Below are 16,327 nucleotides of genomic sequence, written 5' to 3' on the forward strand. Positions count from 1 at the left end.
TATAATTCTTATCAATGGATGAATGAACTGACTGTCTTGGACATTTAGATCAGAGTCACATGTTTCCTTCAGAGATCATCTCCTAAGTAATCAACCCCTTTAAAGTTAAATCCCTCCTGTAATACAAGACGATTCTTCTCCCTGTAATGCTGATCCCAAACCCATCCTCTGCAGCAGATTTGCGAAGATAAGCGCTGGAAGGATGTGAAAGGTGTAATGGCCCATAAAGCACAAAGTTAAACACTCCGGGTAGCTATTTCACGCCCCGCTGCCTCCGGACTGTGAGTCTAGATTTGCAACTATTCTTACCGCTGAATGGCGAGGAGCGGAGAGCAGCCGACACATGTCGCTGCCTGCGTGAAATTGAAAGCTTGCTCCTTCCGAAAAGAAAGGCGTGCCATCGGACGGAGTCACCCCTGAGTTCAGCATTGATCCAAATCGGCGACGTCTTGTTCTTTGTCCTCAACTGCTGCCAAGGTGTGGAGCAGCAACAAGGGGACACAACTTGTTTGAACCAGCAAATCAATGGTCTCATGGTCGTAGAGGAATTTGAGGGCCAATTGAAGAGGGATAATGTCCAGTGTTGTTGGCGAACAATGTATCCCTCCAGTGCAAAGTGGCACTCCAACACCCCTTTACAATGGTATGAGGGCCGTTCTCAATGACAAATACTGCAAAATTTTAAACTTGGAAGATTTTACTCCTCTGTCCATGCTCATTCAAATGCAGTGTTGCCTCAGATTCTGGAGGTAGGCCTACAATGTTTCCTTGGTTTTGCAAGTTGACAAGATGTGTCGGATCCCACGTGAAAGAAAACTTGCAAGATTTTTCATTCTTGAATTCACACCAATAAAACTAATAATAAATGCAAACTCAAAATATTTTGAATGATTGTAAGTCAGTTCCCACGAAAGAAAGACTCTTTGAGCATTGCTGTGGAAAGCTTCTTTCAGCTTCAACGCTTGTGTTTATTTCATAGTAATGTGAATGACCCAACATTAAATGTTAGCTTGGCAAAGGGGGCAGAGACATGGTGGTACACGTTTGACATTTATGGTTTGGTTGACAAGAGTTGCTGTAAAAGTTCCGTGACATTTATTGCTACGCACGTATCTTAACGGCTGCATCAAAATCCCTCGAGTTGCAGCCATCGCATCAGCCGAAATGTTAAACAACATTCAGAACATGCGGCGTCCTTGCAGCTTCGCCAATCAAGGAGGGGGCGGAGCATCTGAACCTCACACACAGTGTATTGTGTGCAATACCTCCTGAACCCCCTTCAGCTCTGCGAACATTGGCTTTCAAAGCGTGTGTGTGTGTGTGTGTGTGTGTGTGTGCTTGCATAGATTGGGGGGGGGGCACGAAGGAGGGATTGATTTATAGAAGAAAGACTGAAGAGAATAGGGGATAATATTTGGAAAGGGAAAGCTCTGTGCGTTGGAGCACGAGATGACGTCTGAAGAAGTGATGGGATGAGATTTCCGTGGGAGGAGCATGCAGAAACTTGTAAATAGATAAATAAGACTGAGATTCAGGATGGAATATCAGCACACAATAAAAGAATATATAATTTCTCTCATCCTCTGGCCTGTACTTAAAATAGAAAATTGAGGCCATATGTTTTTGTTATGTTTCTGTATTGATGATAAGCATTCATGTAAATTGTAAACAATCAGTCAGTAGTAGTGACATACGTGTAGTTATTTCCCACCCCAACAAAAAGAAAAAAAAAAGAAGAAAGTGATTGGATTTGTTGAAGTGGATTAATGTTGAATTACCAAGCTGGGTTTTAATTTATACAGTTGTGTCATTGCAGAACAACCACAAGTGACAAGCACTATTATATAAAATCATTGATATGCTACGTATTCAATATGCTACCCAGCCAGTATTATACAAAAAAGAAAGGAAGAAGTACTGACATCATGCAAGCTGAATGGAAAGATGCATTGTAGATCTCATATCGATTGCACATACTGCACACCGTATGCACAACTTATCCAGAATCCCAAATATCTGGTTTTTCTCATGCATGCACATTTCCTGCCAAAACACTGCAAGTGTCCAGTGTTTCTGGCAGTGTAAATGGTGCCCCAAAAAACTGTTCCCCCCACCCCATTCTGTGTCTTTCTGGTGCTAATAGCCCTACTGTTGCATAGACATGCATGTCGCTAAAAACGACTGAGTCAACCTCATTTGTGCTGTGCCATTGATTCGCCTCATGCCTTATGCTGCATGATGTGGGTGAGGGTGACGATCATATTCATGTCTTAATGATTTCCCTCTCCTTTGTCTACCTCCGATCACAGATGGACAGGCAGGTGTTCCTGTACGAGATCAACGAGAACATCACCTGCAAGCTGTGCCATGGATACCTCATCGACGCCACCACCATCATAGAATGCCTCCACACATGTGAGTAAAATAAAGTCAAGAAAACAGAAAACGCAAGATTCTTTCTGTGGGTGCTGCAGCTATTATCAGCCTATGCTTCCTCTCCCAGCCCACAATGTTAAAGGGGAAATCCAGTCCAAATATAAGTGAGCCTGATAAAAAAGGTAGAATCTAACGAATTCAACGATAAGAATTTGACTGAAATCAGATTTTAAAAATAAGGAAGTTATGACATTTTAAAGTTATGCTAATTTCTGTAAAACAGTTCTTGTACAGTGGATATGAATATGCAAATGAGTGAGCTAACTATGTCATAACCTCACAATTTTCCATTGATCGTGTAAAAAAAAAAATGACGAAAATTCAATATTTCTGTCATTGAAGTCTGCAACATAATGTTATTCCTGGTTGAATAGCTTCAGAATAGTAATTAGTTAGATATACCGGGATTTGAGCCTTGAGCTTACTTGCATTTGAATGAAAAACTGGAAATGTCAAATATATGCAAGTTGTGAGGGGGTGAAGTGATGCTCACTTTGCCCTTTGCGTATATTGACCATTCAAGAACTGTTTCCTGAAAAATTAGTGAAACTTCAAAATGTCATAACTTACTTATTTTTCACCTGATTTCGATCAAAATTTTACAGTTGAACTTGTAATGTTTTATTCTTTCTTATCAGACTAACTTATATTTGGACTGGATTTCCCCTTTAAGCTTGCTGGAGTCTTTGCCTCAGATGAGCTATGTGATCAGTCATCATCCAGCATCCATCACGTGTCGTTCATCGAACATTTTTTTTTTTTTTTTTTTTGGGGGGGGGGGGGGCAATTGAAAGAATGATAAGAAAGTGCTTAAAATTCGAAGTATAACATATTTCAAGAAGGTTTGTTAGTGTCACAATCACATTATATGCAAAATAGATGAGGGAAAATGTAATCTCTTCCGTTGGTTATACAAAGAAATGTTAGAGTTATCATTTTGAAGTCAGTAATTAAGCATGTATAAATCCCCTTACCCGCAAGTTATCTTGCTGTTGAAAGTTGCCGGAACCTCTTGAATGTTCTGTGATTGTGTACTGTAAAACGAGGAATGTTCACGTGCATTTTAATTTCGCGAATTTCGCGAGCACGAAGATTCGCGAAATTAAAATGCACGCGAAAGTTCTTTTCTACACTATATGCATTGAATGGCAGTGGCAGTTCGCGAAAATTTCATGCCGCAAAAAAGGCCGTCGGCTTCAATTCGCGAAAAATCCATGCCGCGAATATATCATGTTTTACAGTATCTATTTTTTTTAACAGTGGAATTTTGGTGAACTTTAGTGTTGAAACAAAAATGTAAGACTCCAAAGATCCATGATTTTCTTACCCTTTTTAAAAGGATTTATAAGAAACTTTCACCATTTTGAGTGGATTGTTATTTCTTTTCTATAAATTTTTGTACAACAGTCTGTTCTGAGTCAAAAAATCTCTGAGGTACCCTGTTTGGAATCTCTGTGTTATTATACAACACTGCAATTCATTGTGAACATGGAGCTACGAGGTGTGAACAAGTGCCTTTGAAACATGAATTTCAATGGCACACCTATTTCTCGCATGTTTCACAATTCATTGCTCTGCAAAAACATCCACAGCATTTGGAAGTGACTTTCTGGAGAGAGAGAAAAAAAAAAGCCAGTCAGAGACCAGTTGCAAATCTTGCTGGCTTGATAATGTTTGCAGTGCCTTGGAGCATGTTTGCGAAGAGCTTTTATGCCTCAACTTTTGACTTCACACTCTCTTTCTCCCTCTGTGGCGCAGCCTAAATGTTGGTGATTTGTCCTGTTCATGGGTATGCATGATCCTGAGTGGAAAGGGAGGGAGGGAGGTGGGTGAGGTTGGGGGGGGGGGGGGGGGGAGAGGCAAGAGAATACGGCTCAAGATTTCTGCTGGCCAGATCTGCCTACGACAAGTAGCAGCCCAGAATTTATAGACTGTGTATGCGTGTAATTGTTCATGGTGTGTAATTTTTATTTCCACTATTTTAGAACAACAGCAGTAGCCCTAAATATACAGATTGTGTGTTTGGGTGTGTGTGTTTACATGATTTGGGATTCTTTTTTTTTCCAATATTAAGACAAGAAAACAGTGTAGATTTTATACATTAACTCTAAAAAAAAATTGTGAATGATATCAGTTTCATTTTCAAGAGGAGATACTTGTGTTTGGCCACCATTCTGTTTGTACAATTGTACGTACAATTGTGCAGACAATGATAGAGGGGTAGGTAGAGTTCGGTATTATTGTACACATACACATTATAATTCTTGAAAATGCCCAATTATCATGCATGAGTGATATCACCTCAGCTACATATGTGGATGCTTGTGTGGAGATGTAATGCACAAACTACAGAGGCTCTGTGGAGTTGGGTCATCATGAGCGTAAGGAAAAACGAAAGCCGTCTGTCCATAGGGAGACATTCTAAGGGATTGCTGGTAAACAAATCCCACAAACAGATCTATTATCAGTGTTATTTGGGGCATCCCAAGTCTCCCGCTGTCTGATAGATTTCGTGATGACGAGCCCAGCCAGCAAATTGCCGAACCCTGGGCCTACTGTGTGCCCTGCAGAGGCGAAGATCCTCCGTCTTCTTCCCCTGTAGCCTTATTACTTGTCTGGCTGCGACATCTTGATATTCCATCAGGGTTCTCTTAACGCGGAGGAGGTTTTTTTTTTTTCCTCTCTATCTTTAACCAAAGTAGGTTGGACTGCACAGAAGAGTCTGGCTGAAATTTGCTTGGAGCGCTGCTCTGCCCTTGAACTGTAAGATGCCACAAGAGTGCTTCTGCATTGCAGGCCTGCCAACAACTCTGACCAATATTCAACTTTGTTTTTTTCTCATTTTGCTTTATTATCTTGTTGCTTTTCAGTATTATGGTAAATATGAGCTGGGAATTTGTGCTGAGAAGCGTGTTAGTTGATATCTAGGACTCCTTCAGTTTGAGATGCGAGTTGAATTGATTTTGTCTGAGACCAATGATCGATGTAGGGTTTGAGCTCAAATCTACCACATGGCTGGATGCGTGACTTCCCAAGTGATATCGTACAAATGCAGTCCGGTGTTCTGATTTTACATCAGTTTGTTGCATCCTCCTGGGGGGGGGGGGGGGGATATGGGGGAGAAAAGGGGGAGGTGATTTTTCTGAAACATAATATATGAGACTGGTAATTTTGTTTGTTATCCAGCCAGACATTTAATACTGTATATCCATTCCCCCCCCCCCCCCGAAAAAACCTGAATAAACAAGTTAAGCATGAAATTATTTTGCATAAAGTTGTTGCATAAAAGTGTTTAAGCTGGAGTAATGTCTATCCAGAGTGACAATCTGTTGGAGTTGAGCAGTGAGATGAGAATACATTTTTTTTTTTTCTTCTAAGGGGCTCAAAATGGGTTCAACAGGAACCATTGTGGGTGTAAAATGTTTTTGGAGGTTGACTCTGAGGAGAGAAATGGAGCATGTAAACAAGCCGTATTAGCACGCAGTCACAGCCAAGGCTGCTGGTATCACTGTATGCCTGCCATTGTGTTCCTCGTACTATCTTGGAAAAGGTTAGCCATGTTGTGTTCACAGGTGTTTCTGATCATCGCTGCGATTGACAGCCGGCCAAGTTTCCATAACTTGACACCCTTTGAACAATATTGACTCGTATATACCCAGCTCAGAGCTCAGGAGATATTTTCGTATAGCCAGCAGACGATAAGGCGTGTAGGTTGAAAATCTGGCTTCCTACCAGGCTCCCGAGATAAGAAATGTTGGTCAAATTTTGTCTTGCTGTTGGAAAAAGCTTTTGTTTTGAAGTATACATGGTGTAGTCATGTGTGTTTTTTTGTGCGTACATGTATAATGATGTAGTAATGAAGAGCAAAGTAACAATGAAATAAAAGAGAATTAATTATAGTGCATTATGAGCAGCATTGAACATGCTATTCAAAACAAACCTGAAGAACTACAAAACAGAAAGGTCACAACAGTACACCCTACATGGGGAATTAAAGATGACAGATCTGCTGTACTGTATACTACGTGTGATTGGAAAGCATGCATGCTTCCGTTGAAAGATACGCTGAAAAATTAAAAACCCTTGAATTTTCTGGATTATGAGATTGGCTATAGATTAGTTATGACATATAGGTTAGCAAAACAGAAGTGACTTGTCAGATATATATACAGTATGACATATCTGATGAAAAACAAATGAGGATCCAAGTAATGCAATCCATCTCACAGTAGACAAGAAAGATCATGAGCAGCTCTTCCCAGCAGTGATACATGTTTGTAGACCTCAAGAGACCACTTTGTATCAAAGATTGAAAAGTTCCGATAAATAAGCAAACAAATAAACATACAAAATAGTTGGCATTAAACCTTAGCATTAAACCTAAGAAGTAATCTTTTTCATTTATTTTTTTTTTCTATCAATGATATATGTTAAAATTAAATTAAACCTAAAATCTGATCACTGTCATCTGTGTGTCTGCCAATTATATATTTGCCGAAATTGCATTCTACTTCCCGGAAAAAAGCAAAATGTTCAACGACAAAAAAAAAAAACCAACCAAAAACCGAGACACATTCACACTAACAGATCAAAATGCGACTTTTGAAAAATGGTGACATATGAAAACTGGCAACATTCTCCTCACCGTGTGACTGTGCATAAAAACCACCCATAACGTTGCAAGAAATATCATGCACATAGAGCATGCAGTGAAGTTCACAGAGACAGATGACAATGAGAATGCTCACCGCAGAAATATCATGATTTTCGTCCTACAACATCCACTCCCTGCTGACTGCTGAGCCAATCACCCATGTGCATACGGTCACCTTCATAGACATGTGGGTTGAGTGAATGCAGCAATATTAGTAGAACACATCAATGAGAGTTTGAGGAAAATCGGACAATCCATTCAAAAGTTATGAATTTTTGAAGTTTCTGCTCAGTCACGGCTGGATGAGAAGACTACTATAGCTTGTGATGTCATATGAGTACAACTATATAAAGAAAGCATAAAGAAAATTCAAGATATTCTCACTTTTCTCACATAATGAAAGAACACTCGACTTCTCTCTTTCAGAAGTCAGGGGGAATAATATTACCCCTAACATAAGCCAGTAACAAGTCGAGGAAATGTGCACTTTATTCAAAAAGTCAAGTTTTGTGAAATTCTCTTTTTATTTTCCTTATATAGTTGTACGCATGTGACATCATACACTGTAGTAGTCTTCTCATCCAGCAGTGACTGCACAGATACTTAAAATATTCATAACTTTTGAACGGATTGTCTGATTTTCCTCAAACTTTCACTGATGTGTTCTTCTAATATTGCTGCATTCTCTCAATCCTAATGTATATTAAGGTGGACTTGTCCTTTAAAGGACATGTTCACATTCATATACATTTATAAGGATTGAGTGAATGCAGCAATATCAGAAGAACACATCATGGAAAGTTTGAGGAAAATTGGACAATCCGTTCAAAGTTGTGAATTTTTGTTTGATTTTCCTCAAAATTTCACTGATGTGTTCTACTGATATTGCTGCATTCTCTCAATCCTTATGTCTATGAAGGTGGACTTGTCCTTTGTATATCAACTTCACAATGTTCAGTGATGTCATCTTTGCTACAGGAACTCAGTGTCTGTGCAGAACAGAGGTGTGAGTCCCTTGGATCCCATAGGATTCTCAGCTGCATCACTTTCAATAGCTGGTGTGACTTTGCAGCATTCTCTTGCTTTTATTTCTTAAAGTCTTAAAAACTTTTTCAGTAGCCAACTTTTGGTTGAATAACGTCAAGATGAAGGCTTTATCAAATCTTGTACCAGGCAATAATTGATTGGCACTTCAGTTGCACTGGAGTTCAAACCAAAAATACAGGACAGGGATAAATCACTGTATAAAAACAAAAATGTTCATGTGCATTTACTTTTAATTTTGAGAGTTTTACGAGAGCCAAGATTTGCAAAATTACAAAGTCCTTGTCTACACCATAGGCATTGAATGCCAGTGGCAATTCGTGAAATTTCGTACTACGAAAAAGGCCGTCTGCTCTAATTTGCAAAAATTTCATGCTGCGAAAATATCTTGCTTTACAGTAATAACCTGTGCATTCTAGGTCTGGAATGCAAGCCTAGCCGTCTCAATGTGGTGGAACCAGTCATGGATGTAGGCTAATTATAACATCATTTATGATGTAGATTAATGTGTGAGCCACAAAGGTACAGCTGTAGTTTACAATTTTCAAACTTTTTATTTAAAGAATGATTTGTATGTGATGCTGCACTTTTGATGTTGTGGAGTGTGCTGATTATCAACTGGCATTTCACTGAAGTCTATTAAAGATTTGGTACCACCTTCCTTCCAGCCCCTCCCATGCCCCCCCCCCCCCCCCTTCTAAAGAATGTCTGGAGATGAACTGTCTATAATTTTGGTGTGAATGATGAACTATGACAACGTTTTTATGTGTTTTTGATCATACAATACAATGTACACATGGACGGAAGCACGATTTCAGCAGCATCACTGACATGATCACATATACCTATCACAAATTAACTAAATTACAGTTGTAGCCCGTTTGTATGTTTGGGTTTCAGTGACTCATCCACAATATTCCTGCTCACTAACCTGCACTCCTAGCTGTAAAGATTAGTATTAAATTGAATTCCATACTCCAATTTGTTTTCATGTGTTAAAACGTTATCTCAAGCTGTATACCTGGGTGCATGTAGTATGAAATCTTCCGTCAAGTGATAGTGAGTGTAGGGGTTACAGTACATTGTGTATACACTGTATTTATGTACATCACATGTATGCACCAAAAAATTAAATGTCATATTGAAAACTTTCGGTCATCTGCGAAGCCGCGCTTCCGCGCGAACGCTACAACACGTAAAACGGGTCAAAAATCGACTCATTTTCCCACAAAATCTGCCATAACTTTTAAATTATGTAAGAAGCAAACTTGGGGCGCCTGGATTCTGAAAGTGGACACTTTAGGGATTATCTGTATGTATATATCATTATTGTAACATTTGTAGCAGTGACGCAAATTTGATCAGAAAAGTACCTTATGAGTAGAATTGTCTATGGGGAACAATCCAAATTTGAGCATATTTTGCCGTCTTGCAATTCTTCCAGGCGGGATATCTCGAGAACGAAAGGTCGCACAAACTTGGGGCGCACGGTTTCAGAAAGTAGAGATTCTGCCCATTTTTGTGATATAAGAATCCTGTTCATTGGTTGAGCAGTCCTGACGCAAATTGGCAGTAAAGCTAGACTACCCAGTCACAATTGCTGTCATAGGGAACGTGTACAATCCATACAGAACTATCACGTGACGAGACTACCAACGAACATTTGAGCCGTTGACCTTCACTGTCTGCCGTCGTCAGCAGTGTAAATTCCTGTGATTTCAAGCTTTTGTTTCTCGCTAAATATCATTTTCAACGCAATATCCAGATACAGTTGTATGTGAGACATTATCTACATATATAGCAGCCTTATTAACAGCATAACTGTTAAGTTTGGGAGCAAAAAACAACCAAATATATTCCACATTCCGTCTCATTTTTCGATGATGGCTCTAGTCGGACTGGTGCATTTCCTTGGAGGTGGTAATAATGTAAGTAGTTGCAACGGTCACTCGCCACCTGCTGTCACTGCAATCGGGCGCTTACACGTGTTGTACGGAGGTAATCAACCGAAATAATGTTGTAAAGAAATGATAAGGCCATAGACTATATCATATCAACTGTAAGATTTAACCCGTTTTCTGTCGCCTAAATTATACACACACAACACACTACGCGTGAAATTATGTGAACATGATGTCCCTCCACGCACGGTGCTGCAGGCCACCCCATTAACGTGTCGACTAGCCACGCGCCCCACACGCACTCACTTTCGTCAGCGTCTGCTACCTCGGATTTTCTGCGTGAATTAGGGCGAAAGTTTTCAATATGCAATTCTACATGTCCCCCCAAAAAAGAGCAACCTTACTTAAACTTGTATGCTCCCGTTTTTCATCATAAATAAGAATAAGCAGATATTTGATGCAGAATTTGAGATGCGCTGTTGTTTTGCTCAGCTTCTCTGCACATTAATGATCCTTGTAGATATACATTGTAAAGCATGCTTGAAAAAAATATCAGACTTTGGGTATTGAGTCAACAAAGTTACATTTGCTGTGTGTGTGTGTGTGCGTGTGTGTGTGTGTGTGTTTGAAAAAGAATGGTCTGCCATGTGATGTTATATTTCACAGTGTGAGAAGATTATGTACATATAAATGTATATTTATCTCTCAAGAATCAGTGTCGGCTCCAGTGTTGCAGAATGCAGATGGAATATTATCCTGATGTTGAAATGTCAAAATGTATGAGCGGTTCCCTGCTGTTTCGAATGCATCGTGCGAGAAGAATTTGTTATTTCATATCACAGATTTCTCTGGTTTATTGCTACTGCTAGAGCCTCCTTTGTAAAATATAGGCCCTACACCTAAACAAATGTTTCAGAACCAATTGAAGACCTGAATATAAGAATGACCCAAGTCCAATTTTTGGCCAAATTCAGTTTGACATGGGAAATTGTAGCTTATGCATGGACTCATTTTGTGTATAAACGATAAATCGTAATTACCCCCGGAAGTGCCTAAAATGAATGAATTAATTCTTATATGAATGTAAAAATGAAGGACTTGGGTCATTCTTACATTCATATTTTAGTGCCCTCTCTCATCCTTCTCTCATATCTATGGCAGAATATCATGTACTAGTATATCATTCAAAAAAACGACCCAAGTCCATCACACAAATGGCCTCTCCACAATTAATGTAAATGTTAATTGTCATAATAATATATGTTCTAATTTGAATACAATGTTGCCTTCCCATCACAGTTGAATAAAATATTATTGGACAAATAAAAAAGATATGAAGTTTTTTAAAGTTTACTCGAAATGGTCTTCCATGGACTTGGGTCGTTCTTATTTTCAGATACTCAATTTGTTGGTGGTTTTTTTTTATTCGGGTGGGGGGGGGGGCGGGGGAGGTGGTATACAGTATGTGGAGGGTACATTATAATACATTGTATTCCATACACTGAAGGTCATTCCTATTCACCAACACTCGTTCACAGGTGATACACAACAAACATGACCATATAATCACAGCAAATCCACAAGAAGTCATCTTGAAAGTTACAGTAAAAATATGTGAGAATTTAACGTCTTCATCCCCTGTAATCAATATCCATTGAGTGTAGGAGTCGAAGTCGAAATGGATAGCAATTCTAGACATCGAGATATCATGTAATGATAAGACTGACGAGATCTAGTGGCGTCATTATGGCATAGAAACAGCAGTCAGGAGGGGCTTTACTTGATGGGATAGATGTTAGTGGTTTTTTGTAGACCAATATGATGTCAAGGGCAGTATGAACATTATATGTAATATCAAGGAGCTTCAGTTTAAAGCTCCTTGGTAATATACTTGAGTTGCCACACACGATCAAAGTTACTATTGTATTTAGTGTGTGCTTGGTGAATAAAAGTGGTAACAATATAGGCCTACTGTACAAGCTGAAATTTTCACGAATTGCTACTTGGAGGACATTTTGGCTTGTTGTTAAATTTTGCAGTTGCGAGGGTCTAACTTGTTGTTATTTTTCGGCAGTGTGTTGTTATTCTCGCGGTTCAAGGCAGATTATCGCCCGAAAATTCTTTAAAAAATAAAACCACCGCCGAAAATTTCAGCTCATACAGTACTAGCTGTGCATGCATTCCCTCCAACAGCCTGTCAAGTAAAGAAGGGATGAATATGTTGGGGGAGGGGGAGGAAGGGAAGAGGACAAGATGTGTGAACGAACTTTGACCCACTGCATACCACATAAATCACCTTTCCATAGGTTTGTGTGTGAAATTTGTGCACATTCAACTATTTGGCACAGACAGAAATGGGTTAAATGGACGCATCTCGATCTCTTCTCTTTTGTTAAGCTTTAAAAAAACAAACAACAAACTAACATGCCTTGAAGCACCACCATAGTTCCTTTCATAACGCCTGATTGAATAATAGTAATATGACCTTAATTGCAATTCTCTGTTGAATTGAAAGGCGGTATGAAAACACAGACTAAGGGAAGGGCTAACTGGAGACAGGATGTGCTATGTTTAGCGCAGAGATTAAAGGGGAAGGTCAAATTCAAGAATTCCAGATAATAGCAGGCTGGAGAGAAAATGAATCTGGAATTTGGTTTGTGTGAAGGAATCCTTTTGCTGTGATACTTGAGCTGCTTTTTGTGCTTGTAGTTGTACCATAATGAACAGTTACATGTATCTATTCGCTAATATATGCGAGCAAAATTTATGCTCCTTTAAAGGGGAAACTCAGTCATTGTTATGCATTAAAGGGGATCGTATGGTTTTTTGGTTGAGACCCTAATTTCAAGATTTCTAACATTTTTTTGTGAGATAATGAGAAACCTCTTATGAAACATGAAAGAGCATGTAATTCTATGAGGAATTCAATGTTTTATTTGATGAAAATTGGTTTTGAAATGGGCTGAGATTTATCCAATAAAGAAGGCGATTCTAATTAAGTGTGATTCTAATAAAGTGTGGGTCCCACACTTTATTACGATCGCCTTTGTTTTTACTTTGTTTTTGGATGTACATGTATCAGTCATTCCAAAACCCCGGTTTTTCATCATATAAACTTTGAATTCCTCTTAAAAATGGTATGCTCTGGTACTATATAATCATAAGTGTTTTCTTGATATCTCGCAAAAAGTTAAAAGCCCCAATTCTCATCTCCACCAATACTGTACCATCCCTTTAAAATAATCAGTCACCGTGACATATTCTGAATTTGAAAATTTCGTCAGCCCAGTTCAAATTCAATTAAAGTGAAATACCACTCCTCATGCAAGTCGGCCAGTAATGATAATTATTCAATCAAGCAAACAGAAGGGCATAAGTAATGTTAACTACCTGTTATGGATGAGTTCCTGAGTATTCATGTACTTCGGGCAGGTGTCTATGGGAAATGCGTGTTGTAGCCAAAATCAGCCCATCCTCAATGGCTTAAAACAGACCTAAGGATGATTTTTTTTTTTTTTTCTGGAAAAGATTATTAAGTTGTTTAGTCTACATTTTGGTAAGTCTATAATAATAATAATAATGATAATAGTGATGATGATGATGTTGTTTGGTCTACATTTTGGTAAGTTTTGTAATAATAATAGTGATGATAATAGTGATGATGATGATGATGATGATGATAATAATAATAATAATACATAATAATAATAATAAATAATAATAATAACAATTATTATAATAATAATAATAATTAATAATTATTATAATTATATAATAATTTGTACATATTAAAAGAGAAGAAAGACAAGGGAGAGACAGAAATAAACAAATCCAACAAATATTCAACTAAAACAAAAGATGCAAACATATATGTATACATAATTTCAAAGGGTCAATAAGCAGCAGAACTACGTGCATACATACCTGTACACACTTGTAAGATTAATTCATGGGGTGGCATGGTTTGAATGAGGTTTGATATAATGTTCGTGTGTGTGTGTGGGTGGGGGGGGGATGGAATAAAGTAATTTTCTCCTTTTTTTTGCCATAATGAACTGTCTGTGGCCTGTATACACCCTCCAGAAAATGACAAACCCCACTTGTATTTAAGTTGACTGGCGAGACACATGCTAATTAACTTGGGACATCAGTAGATGCTTCTTCATATTTTTTTAGCTACATGTATCTCATTACAGACAAGAAATGTGTCCTTGAAACTGAGATCGTATCACAATTTTCTGTATAAATAGTACTTTGCTGTTGGTGCCAAGAAAGAAATTCCTTATCACGCCCAAAGCTTTATCGGCGCACTAAAGGAAGTCCAGAAACATCCAAGTTCAGGAGAAAAGGGGGCGAGTTGCCTTGAGCTCCAGACCCATTACCATAGCAACAGAGATGAATGACAAATAGATGAAGCCAGTGGCCCCATCTGTTCTGTACGATCCTGTAAATTCTGAAGATGCATCATGCCCCCTGGAATTATTCATAGACTCCCCCTCAATGCGGCCCGTGGATTACTGGGGAGACATAAGAAATCATCAATCTTGCAGTTTGTGTTTGAACACCGCCACTGGATGCACACAATGTCAAATGGGCTAATCCTTTCGTTGTGTGCCAAGATGCTATTGGCTTTTAATGGGAATGGGAAGCACCCATAATTGTTACAATTTCTATATTGAATGCGATCTGACAAAGAAACCCTGCTTCACAAAGCAGTAAAAAGCAAAGTTAGATTATTAAGCAGAATAACGAGTGATGTACATATCTTAGCCCTCAAGTAAAAATACTTGTTCAGTATACTTGGAGCCCCCCTTAATCATTTCATTCTTTGAATAGAATTATGCATATTATGTGCCTGAGCTGTACATGTGCGTAATATGTTTTGAAACATATTGGATCCCCAACAGTAAATTCCAGGGTCCCTATTTATTTTGGTCTGTGAGCCAACTTGTCTTAAACCCCTGCAGAATCCGTGTGTAAAATTGCTATAGCCATCATACACAAATATATTTGCTGTGGTAATGATAGAATCAAATCCCATTGCGCCTATCTACATACAGTTGAATTTATATAGATATATAAAGAGGGTGGGGGGGAGGGGGGGGGAGGAAAGAGATTTAAAAGAAAGAGAGAGGCGGGTTCATTACTTTGAGATTGTATACCACACAACTGCAACGAGGAGAGCTGTGGTATACAGAGTCATTTATGATAGACCTTAGCAGCTGCATCCATCACTGTCTGTAATCTTCGTGATGCTTTGGTTTCGAAGGTGTCAATTTTGAGTAATCATACCTCTGAGCAATGTGTGGAGAAAATGGATGTGAACGCTTCCTTAAGAACCCCTGGGCATTATGAGCAGAGTTAATGACCAGCCACCATACATGTACTGTAGGCTTATATGTGTCATTGCACATAGTGAATATATGCATATGTTATGTAATCTTTCAGTACTTTGTATTTCTTTTTAGTCTTTTTTATTTCTTCTGCCTTTGTTAGTTTTGTACTACTGATGCATAAAGTGACAAACCTGAAAGTCATGAATAATTTATTCATATTTGTTTTCTTGCACTGTGATATTGAATTGAAATCAGACTACAGTTTGTTATTTTCATCTAATGTTGATGTTCTGAAATAATGGATATGATGTGAACAGTGCCAGGTGATTTATGCTATTCTCATACAATCTCCACCTCTGCCCCCTGTTTCTCTCTTATTTGGCCAGTCTGTAAAAGCTGCCTGGTGAAGTACCTGGAGGAGAACAACACCTGTCCGACATGTAGAATTCTCATTCACCAGAGTCATCCACTCAACTACGTTGGGTAAGTCGGAAGAGACGAGTTTACCTTTTCGATCCGAAAACTGCCTTGCTCGACCGCAGCGTGCTTTCAGATGGCTTGAGAGTGCATTCAGGTGGTGAAAAAAAAATGTGGTCAGGATATTAATTCCATGGCAGTTTTATGATTCTGCATGCCTGTTTGTTGTCTGAATGGTACATGTCGTATGTGCCTTGAAACAAGCAGAGTTCGGTTGTCATTCATTTTGTCCAACAAACGGAACATTTTTTGTATAGATACATTAGATTGATGACGACTAGTGGGGGAGGGAACATACCAAATGTTACTCCCAAAGGGTTTGAAATGCTAGTGAGGGAGGTTATAAGTCCCGAGACGAAGTCGAGGGACTTATAGCCTCCCGAAATAGCATTTTAAACCCTGAGGGTGGAACGTTTGGTACTTCTTCCGACAACAAAAGTCATCATCTGTTATATTATATGGGTTAGTCAAATCTGCTT

General features: G+C 38.8%; 1 long non-coding RNA gene across 1 annotated transcript in view; it reads left to right on the forward strand.

The window, feature by feature from the left end:
• The window catches only part of LOC139717840 (uncharacterized), a 62,785-nt gene extending 46,658 nt beyond the window's left edge, over positions 1-16,127 (forward strand). The window contains exons 2-3 of the long non-coding RNA XR_011710004.1: positions 2,310-2,415; positions 15,758-16,127. This is a non-coding gene — a long non-coding RNA (uncharacterized lncRNA). The remainder of the gene's footprint in view (positions 1-2,309; positions 2,416-15,757) is intronic.
• The last annotated feature ends 200 nt before the right edge of the window (positions 16,128-16,327 follow it).

The sequence above is a fragment of the Diadema antillarum genome, unplaced genomic scaffold (assembly GCF_040938485.1).
Source record: "Diadema antillarum isolate AM-2024a unplaced genomic scaffold, OU_Dant_1.0 scf00000083, whole genome shotgun sequence".
NCBI lineage: Eukaryota > Metazoa > Echinodermata > Echinoidea > Diadematoida > Diadematidae > Diadema > Diadema antillarum.